General features: G+C 41.6%; 1 long non-coding RNA gene across 1 annotated transcript; it reads right to left on the bottom strand.

Annotated features, from left to right (window-relative positions):
- Positions 1-548: 548 nt before the first annotated feature.
- Positions 549-22,500, bottom strand: LOC134564215 (uncharacterized). Its single transcript, XR_010083489.1, has 6 exons — positions 21,546-22,500; positions 17,508-17,698; positions 16,283-16,388; positions 2,058-2,238; positions 1,758-1,919; positions 549-1,678 (listed from the first exon to the last, which is right to left on the bottom strand). It is a non-coding gene; the product is annotated as an uncharacterized LOC134564215 (long non-coding RNA).
- Between the last annotated feature and the right edge of the window lie 2,701 nt (positions 22,501-25,201).

The following is a 25,201-nucleotide window of genomic DNA, read 5'->3' as shown; positions in this document are numbered from 1 at the left end:
ACATCAGTCACTTTAAGCAATGCCCTGCTGTGCTCAGAGGTGAGCTAAGTATACTGATTTCCTCAGATCTAACTCCAGAAATAAAAGGATAAATATGTGGAATATATGGAAAGAGAGTTGTAAGATTTGGGTGCACAGTTCAGGACTTGCTCTGCCTAAAACCATGACTTGGCAAGCCATAAGGCAGGTCATCCCAAGAACCCATGGGACACTCTGTTGTGCATGTGTTGTGCTAAACACTCTGACTCATGGATATTGTTATGTTAGATAACAAATGTCACAGTTTAAAAACTGATGACTCTGCTGTCACCAAGCAATAGTGGCAAAAAAGGCAGCATGTCCCCCTTCAACAACAGCAGTTCACATCCAGAACTTTGATTTGATCTGGTAAGAATCTGGGGTACTAATAGCTGGGGTACAGGACAATCTCTTACAAGATTTCTGATGGAAACTGCTACATCTAGACCAGCTAAAACCAAAAGGGAGCCTGAGTAAGAGCTCAGATAGCCATATTCCTGCTGCTGGACCTCTCTTAGAATACTGCAGGGGCTGGTTTGCAGGCAAATATATATATATCCCCTTAAATTATCTCACAGAAATGTGCAATAATAAAGGACACCTTTCCAACATCTATGCTCATGACTTTTGTTTCTAGTACACTGAACACAAACCTACAATGTGGATTTCCTGTGGGATTATTACTGGGATATAGACCAAAATATGATGCTTGAAACAGCAAGCATTTAAGAAAACCGCCCAAAATAGCAAAACCAAATTAAAACAACAGCAAAATCAAACACAACATCAACAAAACAACATTGGCTTTAGTTAATTTTTACTCATAGTCGCCAAAGCAGTGTAAAATTAGTAATTAGATAGCTATACAGCAGGCATGAACACAGTACAAATATTTTGGTCTCTGTAGTCTGAGGGTCTTAACCATCATGCAGAAAGAAGATTATTAAGACAATAAAAATATATCAGCATTTCAGTTTGTATTAATCCTGAAGGCCTCTGCTAAAACTTTGTACAGGGGTGAAGCAACTTCAAGTTTGAACTACATCACAGCAAATTACACCTGCTTTCTTTACAATCTGTATTTCATTCTATTTTGCTCTCTCTTCCATTTGATTTAAAGCACATTTTTAATACAGGCTCCACTAATGCTGCATTCTCAAAGAACATTTCCCATGATATAGAAGGCTTCCACATGGGTGAGGGTAATGAAAAAATAATTTATTTCCAGTTTTAGTGAAATTCACAAAAACCTGTGTAGTGCCTGTGCAGGTTTGTAAAAACAAATAATTTGAATTCTCCAGGTTCTAGACAGGTTATGTCTTGGCAGGCTTCCATTTCATCTTTCCAGATATTTGATAGTATTTGTATGACTTTCTGACAGCTAAACTCGGCATTGTTGCAAGCTGTTATTCCATTGCAACCCTGCTTCATCCTCCTCTATCTGCTCAGCCATCCTCCATCTGGTGTGGGTAGGGATTTTAAGACCAAGTACAGCTGCTTCAATGGGTAATTATTGCAACTCAAACTGGAACAGGAGTTGAACGTGGACCGAAGTTTATATTGCTGCTGTGATGGGCTGGAAACAGCAGTGGCTGAAGTGGCTTCACTGGTCATCAACCAGACATTTTCCATAAAGTTGACAATCTCCAGGAGGGGAAAGCTGGGAAAAAAGGGGTGACAATATGACTTCAGCGCTGGGACTCACACTTGCTGTTCCAGCCCCGCTATAAAAAACTCACCTATTAAGTTGAATTCCACTCCCATTTAGCAGTAATGCTTTCTCGCATGTTTATGCTTCTCTGTCTTGTCATAAATACCTTATCTAGTTTCCAGCTGGTTAAGATCATCATATTGCTCCAATAGTCAAGGCAGCTCCTTCCCGTTTAATTCTGATCATGGTCCTAGGACACAGATTTTGAGTTTAGGCCTCTCTGTTGTTTTCCACACCTTACTCACTTTATTACACTGCAGTGTGATTTTAATGAGGTTTCTTCTTCCATACTTGAAAAGGTAACAATGGATTTGATTTTCAATCGTACCTCTTCCTGAGAGTGTGTGGTTACTGACACTGTTTGACCTTAATAAGTTGCCTGTTGGTTTCTCGGTGACATTTAACAGCATAAGCTCTGATCTGAATAGTGTGAGAGCTGCCCAAAAATTACTCTTTCCTCATGGGTTAGTGTTAATGCATCTGCCAAAGGTGCTGGTCCACCTGGAACTCTGAAAAATAAAAGAAAGGGTGTGATGGCAGGCATTTTTCTCTAAGGTCTAGCTCCAGGACATTTTCACCTTTCAATAAAACCTGTCTGGGATTTTCTAGACCTCTGCAATGGGTAGTGTTAGACACCTAATTAAATCTCATTGAACCTGGTTCAGACACCTCTCCTCACTGAACAGGCAAAGGAATTCTGCTGCTACAGGTAAAGGAGATTTTAGGTTTTTATTTGGCTTTTGAATGGATGCTGGGCACTTAAGTTAGAAAAAAATGAGATGATAGAGGATACAGCAGGACAAAAAAAAAATCAGATTTGCTCGGGCACAGAAAGAGGTACAAAACCAGGGTTGGTCCTAAATGAAAAGGCTATGAAGAGAATATTAGATTACTCTTCTGATTAAAAAAACCCCCAACAACAACCAAAAAACCACACCCCCCCCGAAAAAAACAAACCACCAAATCCAAACCAAAACCCCAAACAAACAACAACAACAACAACAACCAAACAAACAACAACAAAACCCCAAAAAACCACCAAAAATTTTTCTGTGATACTGCAAACAAACAAACCAGAACAAACTAATTTAGCTCACTGCTTGGTCTCTTTTCCTCACTGGAATATCCTTAAAAGCCCCAAATGTTTTCTAGTCACTTGGACCAAAAGGAAGGCAATTATCTGTGCTAGGTCTTTTGGGAAGAAAGAGAATTTGTGTGGGTAGATCTAGTCCCTGCTGTTCTACATTTGTTCATGTTTCTGATGGGTGTATTATGGTTAATTAAGCTTTACATAATTTGTTATTTAAAAAATTGCTAAATTATTTAATTCTCAAGTAATTGTAGAGTCTAGATCTGGAAACAGATGGAAAAAAGAAATAGCATTGTTGCCCATGTAACAATTTTAGGGAGGTGTTTTATTTTTCTCCCATTTTCTTTCTCTTTTTTCCCCACTTCTCAGGAGATGGGTGGCATTCCATAACTTGACCCCAGTTATACCTTTTCTTGAATTATCTGAATTTTCCACCTCTCTAACTATAACCAACAGCAACAACTACTTGGAAACAGCTGGAAGCTTTTTACAAAAGAAAAGCAAGGAGGAAATGAATAAGACAGCATGTTTTATAGTCCATCCAAAAGACCAAAAGCTATTTCTCTTCAACACACCCCTACACAAGGCTGTTTTGTAAATAAATTCAAAGAGTCCAAATTCAAAGAAAAAATAAATCAAACATAATTAAAAGAACTTTACAGAAAAAGCTTGAAAGTTATTTTAGCTTTCTGCATTGCCCATTATTGACTCCTACTTGACCTGTTTGAAACTAAACATCTCTGTTTAAACATAAATACAATTGTCATTATCAAAATGATACTTTGATTCCTCTCCATCGATTTTATCTCCACACAGGGTGGGTTGGCCACCTGTTTAGTGTCAGCAAAAGAGCCTCTTCCTTTCTTACAGAAGGGGAGAGCAAAGGATATAATTACTATAGATAGTGCATGGAACACAATTGTACACTTTCCAGCTTTTACTTTTCATGATAAACTTTCTTCTTTGTATCATACTCTTCTGGGTAATTTCATGGTTTCTGCACTTGAAGGGTGAAATGAAACTGGATTCCATCACAGGTGTTATTGACTGATAAAGATAGAGAATGAAGTGTATTTTTAGAGCTAGCTAACTAATAAGTTTAATTGTTTATCACGAATGTTCCCAGACTCAGATGTTGTGATAATTGCAATGGATGTCTGAAATGCAATAAACAGATGACAAGACATAAAATGTTACATTGATGTACCTAAAGTTTTGCTACAATATATTCTATCTACTTACAGGAAAAAAAGGAGAAAGCTTAAAATCTCAAAAATTAAGCTTTTCTTCAAAGACATCTATTATTGATGGAATTAGTTTTTATCCAAAGTACCACTTAGAACATTTTATCTTTAGCACTAACAAATACAAGAAAAAGTAATTTTTAATAACACAAAATCCATAAAAAGTTATTAGCTTTCTAAATTAGGGAATTTTTTGGTATGTCTGTCCCCTCATCTTTTTTATATTTATCCTTTATTTAAGTAGAATCATTTAAGGTGTCCCTGCATGTTGTCTGGTCCAAGCTCTTACCCAAAGCAGGTCTCCAAATAGCCTCCAAGTTGGATTGGGTTGCTCAATGTCTGGTCTAGAATTAGAAATTGGGATTAAACATCTTCATAGGGCACCTGTGCCAGTGTTTATTCACTCCCACAATTAACAGGTTTTTCCCTTATACCTACTTAGAATCTCTTTTTCTGCAAGTTGGGACTGTTGTCTTTTGTCCTTCAAGCTCACACCCTGGGGAGCAGTGGGGTTTCATCTTGTAAACAGCCCTCATTTTGCAGCTGAAGAATTAAGTCTTTTGAAAACTGAGCCAAACCAACCTGTCACCCTCAGTCAGAATACATTATGTGCTCAAAGCACCTACTGCTGATTTCACCCAAGTTTTGGTAAGAACTTTCCTGCAGTGGGGTCTCAAAATGGGATACAGTACCTCAGATGTGGCCTCAGAAGTGTATAAAGTGAATAAACACGAGTAAATGAATTCTGGCTAATGAAGCCTATCTTTCATACACAATGTCCATCTTACTCACTGCTAATACTTAATACTTAATATTTGTCTGCTGCTAGTACTTAATATTTGTCTCTACAAGCTCGCAGGTTCCAAACAGGCCAAAACCTTGGTTTTGTATACAGCCCAGTTGAAATAAAATTTATGCTATCATTCCTTTAAAAAGAATATTAAAGAAATGTTAAATATAATACCTCTGCAGAGGTCATCTGATAAGCAGAATAAATGTAGATGTCCAAATTTAATATGACAAGCACTTAACCCATGAAACATGGAAGTCTTGTTATTTCAAAAGTATGTTCTAACCCTCAAGCCTCCAATCCTCACAGCAGGCATAAAAGAATGGTTATTTTCAAAATAGCCTAGAGTTAAAAACTAGATCAAGCACTGAAATTTACACTAGTTTAATGATGATTTAACAGTTTTGGTACTGTTACTCTAAAATGCTACTTTTCTCTGAACAAACAATAATAAATTGGACACTGATTTTTGCTAGGAGTTTGAATGGTGTAGCACATCATAGAATATTCCTTTTGGTCTGCTCAGGTAACAGCACATATGGCTCACTATGGTAATTTTATTATAAGAGCTGTGTCCTATTGAGTACTCCTATCTGAACAAAATTTATGTCAAGATATTTCATAAAGTTGTTCTCTTCTTGCACAAATAGGTTCTACAAAGAAACAGTGGAGAACTAATTCTTCCTTTCTTCCTCAAAAGTGCACTATATTCTCACTAAACGGAGTTTTTATGTGGTCTACTTAAACATGTTGTTGGTAGTCTTCTAAACAAGTAAAGCAAAGTCTCTGAAGAAGATAATTTTCTTTAACTTGCTTTACACTAACTTTTCTTAAGCATAAACTACTTTTCTTCTAAGCAAGGACTCTCAAACATCAAGTTCTGAAAAAGGAAAATTATTTATTTTGTTTGTGCTATGAGTGTTTTCAGGATCTGAAATGCTGTCTGAATGAGATCTCTTTCAGACAATGTTTTTTCAAAGTCTGTCTAAGCACAAACAGTGATTTTGACAAAGCTTACTATAAGGCAAGGATTGAACTAGTAGTTTCACAGATCACCAGCCAAAAGATTAGAGAGAATCAATAAGCAATTACTCCTATGATTCTGAAGTCAAGCCACATCTTGCGTGGTTAAGAGAGCACAGCCACAAAATCAAGGATAGACAAGATTTTTACATAAGAAGGCAAGTTCTATTCATGTTTATATCAGCTGAAACTACATGAATTTTTGCGTCGGTGTGCTCACAGAGAGCCAACGGGCTCTGTCACCGCTGGCCCAGACACAGCGACAGAGTGTTATGGGGTCAGTCTGCAAGCTCGCAAGCAGTACTGACTCCCGTGGGTTCTTTGCCTGGCAGAGGCTTATGCGAGCGATGGAGATCCGACGGGCAGTGTGAAGAAAGGAGGAAACAATTTCAGACGAACAAAGGGTTTATTGCAAACACCTCCTCAGCCCAAAACTGCTCGGGGGGAGAGGGGTGCAGGGGGTTTTTGTCCAAAGGATTTGGAGGGGGGACAAAGGGGGTGGCCAGCCACTGCCAGCCAACCGGGGCAGGTTGCCAGGGGATACAGGTGTAATAGAACATCGCTTGGACTAATCAGGGGAAAAATAGGAGGGGTTTACAAAGGCGGGAGAATTGACAGACAGCTAACCGTGTGTGTCGCATGGCAGGTGCTGGAGTCATGTGAGTTAAACAAAGGAACCATCGAGGGGTGGGATACAGGGAACCCAACAAGTACAAAAGTATAGAAAGCCTAACCGATTAAATTAGCACACTGCCACATCTCCCCGTTTTCTTTTTACTAAAAGAACAGAAGTGAGGGGGTCCGGCAGATGCTCAGAGTCCAGGTAACATTTGGCGAATCGAGGTGGTTGAGCTGGCCACTAATCGTCTGCGAGGCTTTCGCCGTCACTTTCTTCTTCAAGCTCCTTTTCAAGCTCCTTCAGCTCGTCTTCAGGAGCCGTGACCTTGGCGAGCCGAGCAGCAGCCGGAGAGGGGGTAGATGTGGAACTTAAAACTAACTTAATTAACGATCTCCTGATTAGTCCGAAAGCAAGACAAACAATTAAAATAATAAACAAAATCAACAGACATGTTTTTAAAATGGACCCGGCCCATCCAGATAAAACCCCAACCTTTCAGAATGTAAAGAGCACGGTCGGGAGGCTTAGCATCTTGGGTCCGGGTCTGAAAAACAAAACTGGGGGGCCAAAAATTATTAATTTGGGTCACAGAAATAGGTAAAGGACAGGTCATGGTCCCATTCCCACAGGATGGGAAGAGAGGGTCTGGAGGAGACTCGCCTTCGACGGCGGAATGCCGCCGAAGCCACCTGCGGGACACTGTCGTCACGCTCCCTCTTCCTTTTAATGAATGGTTTTACCCATTTGGCAGGTATCCATTTGATCCCGGTAGGCGTGAGGACACAGGCGTATCCACGCCCCCACGTCACCAGGTCAAACGGACCCTCCACCTTTCCTGACTCAGGCGATCTCACCAGCACCGGGGGCTTGGGATCGAACTGCCACTCCTTGTTGCACCCAAAGTGTATGGTAATGGGCGGATTGGGATTTTCAAAGGAACAATTTAGAAAATTGATGACATAAAGGGCTCGGGCCAATCTGATTGCCGGCGGTTCCACCTTTAATACCTGTTGCTGTTGTTTAAGGACCCTCTTGATCTCTTGGTGTGTCCTCTCTACGATTGCTTGGCCTGTGGGGGAGTGGGGGATGCCTGTCTTGTGCTCCACTCCCCATTGCTGCAGGAAGCCAGCAAATTCCTTGGATTTGTACGCAGGGCCGTTGTCTGTTTTGATCCCCTTGGGGATGCCCATGAATGAGAAGGCCTGAACAAAGTGTTGGATAGCATGTTGGGCCCTCTCACCTGCGTGCGCAGAGGCATAGACCGCGCCAGAGAAGGTATCGACGGAGTACTTCAGTCTCCCAAATGATGGAATGTGGGTGACATCTGTCTGCCAGAGTTCACAGCTCTCCAACCCACGAGGGTTGACTCCGGCATGCAGGGTAGGCACAGCGTGGGACTGGCAGGAAGGACACGAGCCAACAATCGCCTTAGCTTGTTGACGTGTGAGGTTAAAACGTCTAGCTAAGCTAGGCGCGTTCTGATGGAACAGCTGATGGTTGAGCTTGGCCTGCTCAAAAACGTCAGGCAACGAGGCTATCGCTACAGGGGCAGCAAGAGCGTCAGCCCTCCTGTTACCCTCAGCAATAAACCCAGGCAATTCAGTGTGCGACCTGGTATGCATCACATAAAACGGTTGCTCTCGGTGGGAGACAATTTTGACCAATTTTGAGAGCTGCTCATACAGAGCTGTGTTGGACACCTCTTGTAAAATTGCCTGATCTGCTCTAGATACCACCCCCGCTACGTATGCGGAGTCGGTTACAATATTGAGAGGTCCAGAGAATCTCTCAAGTGCTCTGACGACAGCGGCCAACTCGGCTATTTGAGGTGAACCCTCAACTACTTTAATATCTGCCTCCCACTGCCGAGTTTCAGGGTCCTCCCAAGTCATTACTGACTTATGAGAACTCCCGGACGCGTCTGTAAAAACTGTCATCGCATCGAGAGGTCTCCTGCTTTGGACACTCTTTAAAGCCAATTTAAATGTTACGTCCGAATTAAATAGTTTGTAGGCCGGCCGATGAATTGAAATTTGGCCCGTAAAGGAATCTAGAGCGAATTGAAGTGCTTCATTTTCCTGAAGCAGGTGTTCCAACATGGGTTTGGTCATTTGGCCTGTTGACAATCCAATTGGCATGTGAATACATTCGAAGTCGCACCCTGCCAAATCTTTCATCCGCGTTCTTGCTTTGCGGACGAGCTCAGCCATAAGCTCTTGTGGCTGTGTCATTCTTTTGGGCCGATGGTGGCTGAGAAAGACCCACTCTATAATAAGAAGAGGGTCCTTTCTGCCTTGGCCCTTGGTGTTGTGTGCTGATGTTTTTGCACCCGTGTCCCATTGAAAAATGATCCCATGTAGATGTGGCAGCTTACCCAGAATGATGAACCGAAAGGGAAGCTTGGGATCGCATCTGTGTGCCTGTCGTGATGTCATTGCCTGCTGGACCTTCTCCAACGCTGCTTTTGCCTCTGCGGTAAGCACCCTAGGAGAACTGAGCTCCCCTCCCCCTTTCAATAAATTGAAAAGAGGGGCTAGATCCTCGGTGGTCAGACCTAGCCAGGGCCTTACCCAATTCAAGGCACCGCAAAGCTGATGGGCGTCCGCAAGGGTACGGACGTTTGTCCGAATTTCCAATTTTTGAGGCACAATGGTCCTCTTACCAATCTCCAGGCCCAGGTACCTCCAGGGTGGCATCATTTGGATCTTATCTTTTTGCAGCTTGAACCCTGCAGCAACTAACGAATTGGTTACAAGGTCAAGCGCTCGCGTAAGTTCATCTTCGGTCGGCGCGCAAACGAGGATGTCATCCATATAGTGGTGGATGACAACCCCCTCCGTGGCTGCGCGCACAGGGGACAGCAAGGAAGAGACGTACTGCTGACACATCACCGGGGAGGCTTTCAACCCTTGCGGTAGCACTCTCCAGTGGTACCTCTTCCTCGGGGCCGCCCGGTTGATGGAAGGAACCGAGAATGCGAAACGCTGGGCATCATCTGGGTGTAGAGGAATTTGGAAAAAGCAATCTTTTATGTCAATTACAGCCAGATTCCAATTTCGTGGCAGCATGGTTGGGGAAGGCATCCCAGGCTGGAGAGACCCCATATCTTCAATTACTTCGTTAATTTGGCGGAGGTCGTGGAGGAGGCGCCATCGTTTTTTGTCGCTCTTTCGAATGACAAAAACGGGCGAGTTCCATGGAGAATTGGTCTCCACGATGTGACCTTTAGCTAATTGCTCCTCCACGAGCTCCTCAAGCGCCTGTAATTTCTCTTTTGTTAGCGGCCACTGCTCAACCCAGACTGGTTTATCTGTCGTCCAATTCAGTTTGAGGGTCGGGCGCTTCTCAGCAGCCGCTGCCTGAAAATTTTGTGAGGGGTCGGGAATTTCGATTGTGACCCCCCACTGAGCCATGAGGTCTCGTCCAAGCAGGGGTTCCTTGTAATCTAAAACAAAAGGACGGATGGCAGCCAATTGTCCTTTTGGTCCCGTAATTTTTACCACATTTTTCGACTGTTTTGCGGATTGGAACCCTCCTACACCTTGGATCTGCCCGTCCACGTCCTCCAGGGGCCAGTGCGACGGCCATTCCGCGGACGGAATGATCGTCACATCTGCCTCTGTGTGAAAAAGCAGATCTTTATCTATTGATTCATCTCCCACAGTGAGCGTACATTGCACCAAGGGCTTACGGGTGGAAATGTGATGTACAGCATTTACAGTAAAGGTAAGATGTTCTGGGTCACCATAAGGAATTGCTTGTGCGATGACCTGGCCCTCAGGTAAAAATGTGGGCGGATGAGTGCAGCGCAGCCAGAGAATGAGGGCCCTGGGGTTATTGTGAAGTGTCCCCGGGACTACCTCAATCTCCTGCGGAGTGTATTTGCAATCACCGACGATGATGAACTTACCTTCGCCGGTCATTGGCCACTGATGTAACTTCTTTGGGTCTATGGTCACAAAATGGAAGTCCCTATCCGTCAGGTACAATGGTCTGGTGAGATGCAACCTGTAGGGTTCAAAAAAGGAAGAGGTGGTGAGAATAGGTTTTGCTATATCATGTTCAGGTGTTCTTGAGTCTGGTGTAGAATGTCCATCCAATTGACCCCCTTTGGAGTTCCCTGCCCCGTCCACCCGATTGGAGTCGTCGCGCTGGGTGGACTCGCGCTCCCCTTTCAGTTTTTTTGCTGTGCCTGGGAAGGCACCGGTGTTCCTGGAGATGTATTTTGAGTCCGCTGTAGTAAAGGTTTCTTAGGGCAGTTGGCAGTCCAGTGTCCTTCCTCATTGCAGAAGAAGCAGCGACCAGGGCGATTGCCGAAGGAGGGTCGCCGCCGAGGCGGATGATGTCGAGGCTGTTGGGATGATTCTGCAGCACGCACAGCCTTGGGCGGAAAGGTTGCCTGGGAGGGTGGTGGTGGGTTCCTCCGGGCAAGGAAGGGCACCTTCATCTGGCACACCTGGAGCATTGACTGGAGAGTGCGGGGCAGATCTGGGGGAAGACTCAAAATTGCCTGTTTACACAGGTCGTTAGCATTAACGAAAACAAGCTCCCCTATGATACCTTCCCGTGCACTTTCTGTTTTAACTTGAACTTCCACTGCTCTGGTGAGCCGCTCTACAAAGGCAACAAATGATTCAGAAGGTCCCTGCCTAATGGTGGTATAGGGTGGTAATGGTGTGTCCGGCTGCAAACAAAAGAAAGCCTTGCAGGCTATATTTTTTATAATTGAAAGGACTGCTGAGGGTATTAAGGCTGCCTGGGACTCAGGGGAAACATAGGAACCTTCACCAGCAAGCAACTCAAGAGAGAGGGGATCGCCCTCTTCATCGATGGCTGGAAAGGGCAACTGAGGCATTGCTTCTCGCAGGGCCTGTTTAAATGCTGCCTCCCAGAGCTTAAACTCTGTGCCATTCATCAGGCAAGAGAAAAGCTGCCGGAGGTCTGCTGGAACAACATGGACACCTGCGAGATCAGCAGTGAGGAGGCCACGGAAGTAGGGACTCTCCCTGCCATATTCCTTGTGCGCCTTGCATAAATCCCGAATGATGCTTTGGGAAAAGGCATGCCAATTAGGTTTTGGTGTGTCACCACCACGTGTTCTGCGGTAGGTGACAGGCGCAGCAGAGAGAGTGACCCCCGGCTCACCCTCGCTCATTTCTTCCGGTTCCCAACCATGGGAACCAGAAGAGAGGGCGTGGGAAAATTGCTGGCAAGATGGCGTCCTTCCGGGGTGGGGAGAGGGACTCGGCCCCGCCTCAGGGGCGTGTCGAGGGGCAGGGTGAGTGGGCGGGACCTTTGGGGAGGTGGGAGGGGTCTGGGGAGGGGCTATGGGAGGGGCGGAGGGAGGAGCTGAGGGAAGGAAGGGGTTGGAGGGAAGAAAGGGGTTCAGGGGATGGGGGAAGGGTGGCGGCCACGTGGAGGAGTAGGCGCCATTAGGTGGGTCACTGCCGCCATTTTGTGGCCAGTGTGACGCGTTTAAATTAAACTGAACCTTGGGTTTGAAATTCGGGGAAGCAGGGGGAAGGAAAGGTCCTCGGTCAGCTTGGCCAGAGCCTTCCGAGGGGTCCCCAGCAGTCTGTCCCAGGCTACTGGGGCTCGGGGGCCGGGAATTTTTCAGAGAGTCTGGGCTGACAACTCTCTTGAGTTGCCGCTTTCCTCAAAATCCCCTTTCTCGGGGCAGAGGGGCTGGGATTGGGTTGAAGGGAAACCGGGGCTAGCTGGGGTTCCTGAGAGCTTTTCTGCACTCCCTTTTTCGTCGCTGCCGTCTTTAATTGCAAAATTAAAAAGGCTAATTTCTGTGTGTTCTTTTCCCCAGCGTTACCTAATTGTAATAGTTTCTTTTCCGCCAGCTCCCAAAACCGGGGGCTGTGTACCATCGGTGGGGACGCCGTCGGGTAGTGCATGAAAAGCCATCGGACCAGCTTTTTTAAACAATCCTTAGAGAACTTAACTTTATTAACTTCTAACAACGCAACGCAACTGTAAAACACTCCTTTCTGGGAAGCAGACAGAGAAGCACCCATTCTGCCTGCGTGATTTCTGGAGCTAGCAAACGAAAGACGCAACGAAAAAAAAACCCGCCGCCGCGCTTTTTAAAACCGCTGTTTCACGCGCCCGTCCGCTCTGCAAAAAGCCAGCGCACGCGGCGAAACCGAAACTGGCTGGCCGGCGAAAACCCGCGCCTGCCGGCAGCCGCGCCGTGCAAGCTCGCGCTTGCGCACAAAAATAAAAGCCTTAAATCAAACCGAGGGAACGAAAAACCGCCGGGGGGGGTGAGCCCGGGACAGGGGCCAAAAAACCCAAATCCCGGGGGCCGCGCGACCTCAGCCAGGGGGGTGCTGTCCCCCACAGGCTGCCAGAAAGGGAAACGCCGTTCCCACTGACCCGCCCCGCGGACTAGGGGGGTCTGCTTACTTACGAACCCCTGGCGTGGTGCTTCAAAGCCGCTCCAGAAGATCCACTGCCGGAGAAGGACCGTCTTCGGGGACGCGGTGGAGACGGCTGCCCTCCTCTTCCCCGGGGAGCGATCCCTCGCGGAGGGCGCTCAAACCCGGGCCGATGTGACGTCCAGGGATTATTTCAGGTGAGCTCAGCTCCTTGCTGAGACGCACCAATCCTGCCCGTGGGCTCCGTAAAGGCGCTGAAAGCCCCTTTCCAGTGCCCCACGTTGGGCGCCACACGTGCGTCGGTGTGCTCACAGAGAGCCAACGGGCTCTGTCACCGCTGGCCCAGACACAGCGACAGAGTGTTAGGGGGTCAGTCTGCAAGCTCGCAAGCAGTACTGACTCCCGTGGGTTCTTTGCCTGGCAGAGGCTTATGCGAGCGATGGAGATCCGACGGGCAGTGTGAAGAAAGGAGGAAACAATTTCAGACGAACAAAGGGTTTATTGCAAACACCTCCTCAGCCCAAAACTGCTCGGGGGGAGAGGGGTGCGGGGGGTTTTTGTCCAAAGGATTTGGAGGGGGGACAAAGGGGGTGGCCAGCCACTGCCAGCCAACCGGGGCAGGTTGCCAGGGGATACAGGTGTAATAGAACATCGCTTGGACTAATCAGGGGAAAAATAGGAGGGGTTTACAAAGGCGGGAGAATTGACAGACAGCTAACCGTGTGTGTCGCATGGCAGGTGCTGGAGTCATGTGAGTTAAACAAAGGAACCATCGAGGGGTGGGATACAGGGAACCCAACAAGTACAAAAGTATAGAAAGCCTAACTGATTAAATTAACACACTGCCACAAATTTTTGTCTCAATCTTGGAGCAGGAAAAACGTGAACAGTGGTTCATCTAGGCAGCTAAAGCCTGTATCACTGAAAGGCACATCAGGGAGAGAAATGATAGTCCCTGTTACTAACTTTTGCTTCTCAATCAGCATCTCCATTTCCATCTCTTGAAGTTCAGCTCTTCAAGAGCATTGCTGTTAGCCCTGCAACTGCATGTCCAGAAATGCTGGTCAGTGTCATAGTGTCAAAAATTGTTAGAGACATACTTCATCTAGAAAAAAAACGCAAACCCAAGCAATAGCAACAAAATCACAAGGCTTTTGCTAGTGTACATTAGTAAATTTGCATATAAAGTTGCAGCTCTCTTAGGAAAATCTTTTGACTAAGCTGAACTCGTGAACATTATACTGGCAAAATCTTTGTATTGGTCCTATTTCCAGAATAGCTTATACAGGAATGGGAACTAGTAAAACCAACCCATCTCCCAGGAGTTTGAAACTGCTGAAAAGGCAGTCAGGCTACTGGTGACCAGAGACATCCAGCTACTTGTCAGCCACACTTCTTCAGAGCTGCACTTATTTACACCACACCTAACAGCAATGATTTTGTGCATTCGATGTCAACATCAAGGAACAGCCCCAGCGGAAAAGTATTTTAAAAATCCATGTAAATTAGAACAGCAGATACAGGAGAAGAAAAAGCAGCATGAATAAGGGGGCAAATGAGCACAAAGTCAGATAAAAAGTCAGACAAAGAAGAGACTGGAGAGCCCTGTGGACCAGACGCACGCATTTTTCCACTCTTAAATGTAAATTACCAAGGTAGCTTGCCATGTGAACAGTTAAGTTCGAAGAAAGTTACTTGGAGAATCTGCAGCCTAAATTAAAACTGAATTCACAGAAAATTTAGTTTCCATTACTTTCAGTCCAGTATATTTAATAGTTACTAACTGTTAGGAAAAAAAAGTTAAAATTTTTAAATATAATATTAAGCAAATTACTATGGTAATTAGGTAATATGGTAATAGTAAATAGTAATGATCGTAGTAAAATTACTAATGGTCATCATGAAAACAGACTACAAAACGAAGCATCCTGAATTATTCACAATTCATCAATTTCTAAAAAATACTTGGCTGTATTTCAGCTTCAGTCTTAATAAAAACAGCCACTCGTACATAACTTGTTCATTTACCTGAATAATTTTTACACCTACCTGAAAAAAAGTATCAACAAAATATACTGTAAAAATTGCTTACAATTTTTAAATTGATTAGGAAAAAAAACAAATACTAACTTAATGACTATTCCCAAATGTACAGCATTCTACTCATGACAGAAAAGTATTTCACTGCATAGATCCTGTTTGAAACACTAAGGTCATATATTGCTTCCTAAATTAAATTAGAGAAATTAATACTAGAGACTACATTAAATTAAACTAGATAAATTGCTTCCTAATTAATCAATCAGCCTGGGAAAAATTTCTCCAAGAAAGACTACTATAATATGCCCAAGTGACGAATTCAATCCCTTTTGTCTCTTATATTCAACAACTATAATATTAAATGGGTGCACAGACAGGAATGTCTCCCTGTAGATGGTCTGTTAAGTGAACATTCAAAAATTACAGATCAAAACTATGAACTTATGAAAAAAAAGAGTATTTTTTAAGGGAAACATACCTGATGCATACAGAAAAGCAACACCTACCATGTGACAACTTTTCTCAATTCAAGCTAATAAATCTTTTCAATGTCAGATATATTAAATATGTGAAAAGTACTCAGAAATTACATTAATAGAAAATGCTTAGCAACTTATTTCAAATAACAGAAAAATACAAGGAAACCATAAGTAATTCACACTTAATTAACAGCACGACAACATATTCATTGAATAAAGGATTTGAATAAAATTTGTCTTGCATCTCGCAGTTCAAGTTTCCATGACAACTTTTCTTTACTCATGAATAGCAGGTCTGAAGTAGTACCAAAGTATGATTCAAACGTACTCTACATTTTATTTGAGCTTATCATGCAAGATCCCTAGTAAAGAGAAGAGAAAATACATGCTTATTACATTCATTTTACAAAATAACTGAGTGTCTACTACAAAAGACTCCACAATGGTGATGTGATGGTAATTATTTCAGTTTAAACTCCTGGCTGCTAGCAACAGTGGCACATACTGAAAGCCTCTGCCTATGAAACATTTAATTACCAGAAATGAGGCTAGTCAAATTTATTTCAAATATGAACAATTTTTGATTGCAACTAAAGTGTCTCCATATTTACTAGGTTTAATCATAAAAACTGCATAGGAACTCAAACTCCTGTTAACCTCAAAGTATCACTATCTGAATAACCAGCAGTAGAAAGAGCAAGATTCTCATGTGAATGGAGTGTTAAATGGAAGGAAAAAAAATTATGGTGAAGTACCTTCCAATGACTTTGATGTCATTAAACTAGTTTAAATAAAATTATGGTTTGGGGGCACCTTTGTATTCAAAAACACTCCAACTTTTGAGGATGACAAGATTAAAATAAATGAAGCAAGGAGCATTACCACATAAATAAATGAGCTGGATTTCTTTTTCAGGATAAATTCTTCTTACACAAGCTCCATTCTCTGGTTCATCAATTTGAAAACTTCCATAGAATTAACAGGGCAGCTTTAAAAGACAGAATTTGCAATTATCACAAAAGAAGTATTCAGCTTTTCCCAAAGGATACATATCTTTTTCTGCTACCTCAAGGAGCTTTGGAGAGAAGTGCAGAGACATGTGAGCTTGCTCAGCACAGCTTATTAACTCAGGCTCAGAGTCATGGTAATGAAGCAGTATGATCTGCAGGCCTAAGCTGGCTCAGTTCTAAACATCTTTAAGTGCAGTCATAGGAAACTTATTCACCTTTTGTGTCTGTCCATAAAAATGGCACTTACAGACAGTATTTCTGCTTCAGGTGTTCCTTCTTCTTGTCACAAATTTTTGAAGCTCAGTATGAGCTTTAGAGCTGTCCACATTTAAGCATCAGCTACATCAAATCCCAGGAACAGAATTCTTCATCTGAGTTTGCTGAGCTCACATTTGAAAAGACTGGCCATGGTCACTGGTTTTCAATTTGAACTTTCATGCATTATTTCTAACTATGAAAACCAGGCCTAGTCTCAATAGGCTAAAACTGGGAATAAAAGGCATATCTACCAGAGTGCTTTTTAGAGGATCTGCAAGGTGAAGAACACTGGCAGCTCCTCCCGGAAAAAAAGTACTCTGTTCACTGCCCTGGAGCATCACTCCACATCTCCCACCAATTGTACTGAGACTTCTCATCCCACTAAGTTACTGAAAATACAGCTCATGTGCAAATATTTCTGCCCTCTATTTGTCAGTAACATTTTCCTCTGTGACAAGGTTGTGTGCACAGCCCTACTCCTTTGCTTTCTGTACCTGCATAGGCAATCTGTTTTCTGTCACCTTGTGCTAATAATATTTACTCAGAAAGATTGTCACCAGGAACTACTTCAATCTGTTGCAGAGAAATGCTGATTTCAAATCTTTCAGAGTGTTTTCCTGAGGAATACATTTGACCATTACTTGTGAAAGAATGCATTTTTAAGTACACTTAATCAGCTTCTGTTCTTATCTTTTGTCCTTCTCCCAGAGATATTAAGATGCTAGAATCTAAGATAAAATGTATGTTTGTCACATCACATTTGTACCACAGAAGGACTGTGCTTGATAGTCCATACACAGGATTCCTCAACTGATGTTTAGAGTGGCTGATTCACTCACATGAGTCAAAGTCACAAGAGTGAGATGAAATCCCAATTCAGAACTGTGTTGACAGATGTCAGCAAAAGAAAACAGTATGAAGAAAACACAGAGCACAGCTGAGTCTTGAATAGCCAGTTCTAGGATTTGAAAGGCTAGCCTTCAGGTCAGTTGTTCTTCCATCACATACACAGTTGTACCAATGGTAATTTCTGGGAAAGAAAGAAAAAATTATTAGGAATACTACTAAATATTACTAAAAAACACCAGCTGAAGTCTTATGTAATTCTTCATGTCATCTTATATACTACATATATATTATATATATACATATCTATATACACACATATATACATATATATACAAATTACTTATATACATGATGTCTATATCCTACACACATCCTATGTATAAAATTAGGATTTGTGAACACTAAAACATGACAATGCTGTATAGCATCTGCAATTCTTCTCTCTTACAGCATTTTTGTTTGTGTATCTTGTATTCAAATTACTGTACTAGAGAAAATTTAAAGCCATCAATAAATTATACAAGTTATCTTTTCTAAAAAAGTTACAGATTTGATGTTTTTAGTCTTTTAAAATATTAGTTGTAAAATATACTAAATATTGCAGTTTTAAAGCAAATCTTTGCTTAAAAGATCCGAAGCTAGAAGAAATACTGGATGAAATTATATTAATAATGGCTTATGAACATAGGCTATTTTTGACAAAAAAAGACTCGTACATAACTAATTTATAGACAAGTGAAGAAAATGTTTTCTTGTCATGCTCTCTTCTTCCTGTAATCATTTGTTGTATTTAGAGGTTTCAAAACTTAGAATAAATCTCATAGGCGATAAATTAATAGGAACTGCACATTATCATGATCACAATCACTGGATAAATTATAGGGGATCAGACTACTAATACTGTATTCATATAAATATGTATGTAGGAGACATGGAATGGAGCATGGGCCACTCTCTCTCTTTAGGTTTCACCTGAAAAACACCTCAAGATTGCAGCACCATACAAACATGACAGATCCAAACAAGAATGATATTGTCTTTTTCATAACATAATGGTCCATTTGTATTTTATGGAATTATACATCTTTATAAAAAAGAATTTCCGAGGGTGTACTTACCAATATTAAAAATCCAGATAATTACAAGTACACTTGTAATACTCATTACCTGTATGTGCCACCTTTTACAACAGACTTAAACCCACTTCCTGCAAGTAACCTTTTCTATGAAGACCTTAATGAGATAAACACATGGTGACTATCTTCCTTTAAACAAAGGCTTGATTTTGGTGTCTTACCTGTACAGCAAAGCACACAAACAACTAAACTCCAGTGAACAATCCCACTAGCTCTATTTTGTGAAAATAATTCCATGAACCATAGTGAACTGTAGCAAAAAAATCAGCCAGCCTTGGCATCATTACTGTTTGGAAATCCTGTATAAATAGAGACTGTCTTCAGCATGGAAGTGAAGAGGTCTGGCTCTGCACATTTTAAATTTTATTTTCTTCCACTCTGGAAACAGTAAATCTTATATTAAAACAAAACAAAATAAAATAATTTCACAAACTACTTTAAAAGAATATTCAAAGCTGTAGCTGTTTGAACAGGGATAAAAACAAAAAAGAAGGAAGACTCTGTTTTAAGGATTCCACCACTTATGGGAAAAACTCCATTCCTCCCCCATACTATGAACCTTCCCAAATATATATGTAGTAACATCAAGCCCTCCATACCATCTTCAGCATCTCTACCGTCAGTTAGGATATATGACCAAGAAAGTACTTGTCCATTAAAATTAATTTCATGGAGTTGTGTCTCTTTCTTCTTTTTAGATAAGAGCTCCATTTGAGTAGTTGTGCAATGCTTCACTTAAATCAAAACACACCATGATGGAATGACATTGCATAAAAAGGCACATGAAAGGACATCTTTTTGTGATGCAAAAATACAGTCTGGTTTATGATACAGAATAGCAAGAGTTTCTGAACTTCTCCCAAATCATTTCAGAGCGAGCAAAAAGGTGTGTCCAAATTTTCAATTCACTTGAACCAATATATTTAAGTCCTCATATAATCATTCTTATCTTATTATGGTATATATGAGCTTTGGTTTAGTGTTACAAATCAAGATTTTCCATTCTGCTGTAGTATGTTACTGCCAAGAATGAGTCACCTTAATCACATGGAACTGTAAGTGGCTAGTCCTTGCTTTTTGAGCTGAATAAATTAGGTTTTCTGCAATCCTTACTTGCATGGCCTCTATTTAACATAACTGTTTATCTTTCTTGTTTCAAGTAATTATAATAAACAAGTGCATAGTTTCTGAGATGACAACATTTGTGCAAATCTTTGAGTTCAGTGAAGTTATACCATTGGCAGAGTAACATAAGTTTAAAAATATTCCTTGACTAGAAACAGTGCTTTCTCTGACTTTTTTTTTAACCTAGGCCTAAAGTACAGCTATCCCTCTAAAATTACTTGAGTTATGGCTTCAAGGATAGCTCAGATGCATTGCTCTACATAAACAAACCAAACCAACCAACCAACCAAAACCAACAACAACTCAGAGAGAGAGGAAGGATGCTCAAGAACCAATGAAATTATGTCCTGTCCCTATCTGTTTTCAAGTGCATTTTTCTGGAAATAGTCAGAAAACAGCTTTTTTGCTTGCATTATGCAATCTTTCTAGCAGTCACATAGCTTATATTGCTTCTTTAGAAGCTACTTTATTCTCTACTTTAAAATCCATATTTGAGTATTTAGTTTTTCTTTCAGTAAAAAACTTGTTTTGTATCTAAGTGCTTTTCACTCACAGGCAAACTGAAATCTTCTTTTTCTTTCGGTTTTTAAAAAGCTATTTAACAGCAATATAAAAGACACAAAAATATGTGGACATGTTTTCAGTTTACCTTTAAAAATCAGAATTAATTGTATCTCTCTCTATTTTCAAATCACTTAGTTTATTAGGACCAGATCTCATATTTATATGCATTTAGCCTTAAGCCTTAAGCATATGGCACTGTTGCCCTGCAGGAATTCAGGTAATCTGATAACATTTTCACTAGCTCTTCACTACAGATCACTTTTTCAGAAAACAACTTCTTAATGTTGGAAATTATAATTTTAATAATTTCAATAATTTTAAATGATAATTTTATTCACAACTAGGACAGTAGTGCTCCATTCTTTTCTAAGTCTACTGAGTGGGCTTCTAAACACTACTGAAAATGAATAGGTATATACTGGAATATATGAAAAAAGCTTAGACTTAACAAGTAATTGCAATATGGACCCTGCATGTTACTTGGCTTATCTGTAAAGAATGAAAAAGGAGATTAGACTCAAAAATAGGAAAGCCTTTCCATGAGCAATTTAGGATTTGGAAAAGCATCTCCAGCATGAGCATTAGGCTGTACCAGAGAACATGTTTGGCTAGGCTTCAGCATCAATGCTTATCAATTTGGAGGGCTCACACACACACACTCTGATTCCTCCATTTTAAGGGCAAGTGAATTATCTGCTACCCACTTTAGGGGCTGTGTGCAGTGGGCAGTGGCATCTCTACTCTATTGTCTAAGTTTTCCTGGAGGTGACCAAGGCAAGCTTTCCAGGGATAACTACAATTGCAGCAGTGTAGGGCTCTGTTCAGTCTGTCCCACAAATAAACCCTTGTGCAGCTCGGTTCTGCAGTGCTACATGCTGCTAAAGCTACATTCCTGTTCATGCCTGAATGGCCCCATTTAACAACACCTTGCAGGTGTCTTCTTGAGTGAAGGTCATACCTTCCTCTACATGTGCATGGAAGTAGAAAGCCAAGACTCACACCCAACCTTCTATTCCCCTATAACACTAAAGAATGTTCTAGTTTGTTATGATTGAATATTATTAATTGTTCTGTTTTAATGTTCTCTAATGTTCCCCATGTAGATCTGACCAGTCCCATAAACCAGCAGTCCAGAGGAAATATCCTATTTTACATTTCTCATTGGATCAATTTCTGTTTTGAAAATACTGATTTTCTCATTACCTGAAAATGTAAGTATTACAAAGTGTTCCATTGGTAGCAGAACGAAGAAGCAGGCTTCTTAGGGTTGTGTCCTTTGTTCTCAACCTTCAGACAACATCCTCACAAAGGCAAAAAATAGAACATGCAGCTGTTAACATCCAGCTGCCAGCTGGTTAATGTGCTGCCAAACACAAGAACACCTGAGTTGTCTGTGTTATTTCTTTCAGTGACAGCTTTTGCTTATAAAAAGTCTGTAGTTTTCATTAGATCTATAGGAGGAAAGTTTCTAAAAAAAACCTGTTTTAAGTGTAAAATCTGTAATACTAACCCAAATGAAGAAAACATACTTCTATAGACAGTGTAATATCCATTCTCTGTGTTAGTACATACACACCTGTGTTCCAGCTGCTTGATAGCTCAAGCACCAGTTACCTATTTTCTGCTTCTGGGTTGTAAACACTTCATGGAATACAGGATTACCAATCAGTGTTTGCCACATATTAGCACACATAGATAGAGGTTTCAAGCCTTGTTGTCCTTAGAGTCTCTTCTTCACATGAACAGTGAAACCTGAAGATCTTTTATTATCTCCAGACATTCTGCTCCCTTTTCATTAGAAACACAGCACATTACTTTTGATTGTCTGGGGGTTTTTAAGTAATGGAGTAATAACGTACTATCTCACCATATGCCAAGGAAGTTCCTTATGAAGAACTACAGTGACAGCTTTCTGAGAGTCAGACCATTACACATTTGAGAGATATACAGATCTATTCTCCTGGCTACTTATGTTCCTGCCCATCTGTTGCAGTGGCAAGGTGCCTGCTTATGGACAGACAGGTCCATTTCAGTAAAGCAAAAATAACAATTGTCAAGAACAAAAAAGCTTCCCGATGATGTAAAACTTCCAGCACTTGTACTTCCACAAGGAATCCCTCCTCAGTTACAGCAACACCATCTGCTCCTCTCACACCACTCCGAGTGACACATGTGCCAAATTCTGTTGGTAGGAAGAAAGGACACCATGAGTTCACAATTGCCAGGATGACAGACTGAATACAGCAGGAGGAACCTGAGAAGTACACTAAGACAACATGTTGTGTTCAAACATGTCACAAAGAAGCACAACTGGCATCCGTGGCTGGTGAAAGCATTCACAGCTGAAGTGCGTCAGATGTAACTAAGACACTCCAATTTGTATTCTCCACCTTTATATTAAAACAATTTTTTTTTTAAACTGATATACCAATGTCTCTTAGGCAGGTCTTTTGGACATTCTGCATTTATTATTCTTCTGGAACCTTCATATCAGTATGTTCAAATTAAAATGAAGTAATTTCTCACAAGCCCAAATTTAGCATGGGATTTGAAAGTCAAGTTTGCATGTGATCATGAGAACATTCAGCAGGAAGAGGACAAAAAAGGACAAAAGTTTTCAAAGGACAAAAGTTGGTATTCAGTAAGAAACTTCATGAAGAATATACAAAAAGAATAGTCAAGTGTATTCCTTTTAGATGAGTGAACTCTAAGGTTAACAGGAGGAAAAGCTGATTAATGCTTGTTTATCCTGTCCTCCAGAATCTAGTGAGCGGATCTGTTGAGAAACAAGAGCCTTTCCTGTAGTCACTTCCCGACACAGACGAGTTTTTAGTTCTACATAAATGAAATTTTAGATAAAATTGTATCTGGTTGCCAGTCTGAGGGTAAACTTCCAGAGTAGCTGCATGTATTCTGTGTTTTAACTAGTTGAGATGTTAAACACTAGGAAATTACATGTTGAATTTGGAAATCTGCATTTATTCTAGGCACCTAAATGACAAGTTTGAACCTGGTCAGGTAGCAGCAGTCTTCCATTTAGAAGTCTGAGTGAAACAGCAAGTATTGGTAAGCAAAGCCAGCGCTACACAGGGATAAACAGACAATGAGCACAGTGAAATAGTGACATCTATGTTTGAAAACTGTTTTCAAATGGATATCAGGGTGCTCTGAAAGGCTTCCACCTTCATGCCCATATTGAGTCATATGTACAGGTATATTGTGGTGCAGAACCAGGACTTGGCTGCTCTGGGATCGGATCCATAGAGGAATATAGGCTTCACAATCCTGAGTGTACCATGGTGATCCCATGTTGCCTTGGCTTTGAGGTCTATCTCTCTCTACCCTGCAAAGGGAGGGTTCTGTGTTTCAGAACAAGCATGAGAAAAAAAAGCCCCAGCATTCTGGGGAAGTGCTACCTATAAGGGTCAATAGAAAGCCTGCTACCAAAGTTTTACTCTGTCCTTTCCATAGTTTGGCATTGCATTTACCCCAGCAAGAAGGCAATGTTGCAAGGAGGAACAGGTATGTGAGGTATCCAGTGCCTCAGCTGGCTCAGCCTGGTCTGCAGTCAATGTGCATTCCTGCCATTGCAGCTGCGTCTGTCCTCAGTGGACGCTGAACACAAACTTCTGCTATGGAATGGACACCTGTGATCAGCAGCTGTTCTAGACTAAGTTAAAGCCAATAGCTCTCAAGGAGAAGTGAAAACTCGTATCCCACTTTCAAGGTGAATAAGGCTATGGGGTTTTTCTATGTATGGGACAAAAATTGCAGACCTGTTTGTACTGCAACACAAATACCATAGTGTATAATTTATCATTTTTAATTCATCACTCTAATTGGTCATAGTAAATGGGACAAATATTGTAGATTAATAGTGACATTTTTCATATTGCAGCCTGAAAGGATCTTCTACTCTGCAATTTACTAATTAAAGAGGATTCTGTGCAATCACAGAATGAAAGAAAAGCTCTGATTATCTTAGCTTATGTCAAGCCAACACATTTTCCAGTGAAACTACTATGTTGAGGGTTAATGAGCAGCATTCATGTAAAATAACATTAATTCTGCATATTAGCACCACCAGATAGCATTATTTTTCAACTATGAGCACAGTCTCACAACTGAGTATTTCATTCTCTAAATCACACTGTGCTGTGGTTTCAAAAGAAAAATCTCCTTGAATTTTACATCCTACTCAGAAAAGATATATTAAAATACACTGAACTACACAAAAGAGCAATGGTCATCAAATAATACTACAGAGGTCTATGGTGGAAGAAGTGGATGAGGAAAGAAGGCAGAAAGCGCATGGATTGAACTGATTTCCTGTTCTGTGGTCAGTTTTCAGCAAGCCAACGCAAATTTTCCAGCCTGAAATTTCCTTCCAGATGCCCTTTTGCCTGGGGATTTTATGGAAGCAAGTCACAAGGTGCAAAAATTGCCACATCATCTTCACCTAGCTTGCACCTAGATGCCTCCCTTCAAAGGATCCCTCAAGATTTGTTACTGATTTGTTCCATGATTTTTAGGAAGCCTCAGGTCTACCACTTAAGCAGAAGAGAACTGTGCTATACTCATAACTGCTTTTCTAGTTAGGGGATGTGTAGGGTCCACTCCCACCATTAGGTAAAACAACACCGTTCACTGACTAGAAAAACTGGTCACCAGGCAAACATAGATATGTGTCAAAATACTCTGGATTTAAAAGGTCACCACTTTTTCTTTATTAGTCCAAACTGGGTGATCCCTAAGTGTATCAGGACTAGGAACATCTAGCAGGGACACAGAAATGTCAGAACATTACAGAAAAAGCCAGACGAAAGATGTCAGTTGTTAACTTTTTCAGAGGTGGTCAT

This window comes from Prinia subflava, chromosome Z (assembly GCF_021018805.1).
Source record: "Prinia subflava isolate CZ2003 ecotype Zambia chromosome Z, Cam_Psub_1.2, whole genome shotgun sequence".
In the NCBI taxonomy this organism is placed as follows: Eukaryota; Metazoa; Chordata; class Aves; order Passeriformes; family Cisticolidae; genus Prinia; species Prinia subflava.
This window is presented reverse-complemented; position numbering and strand designations above follow the sequence as displayed.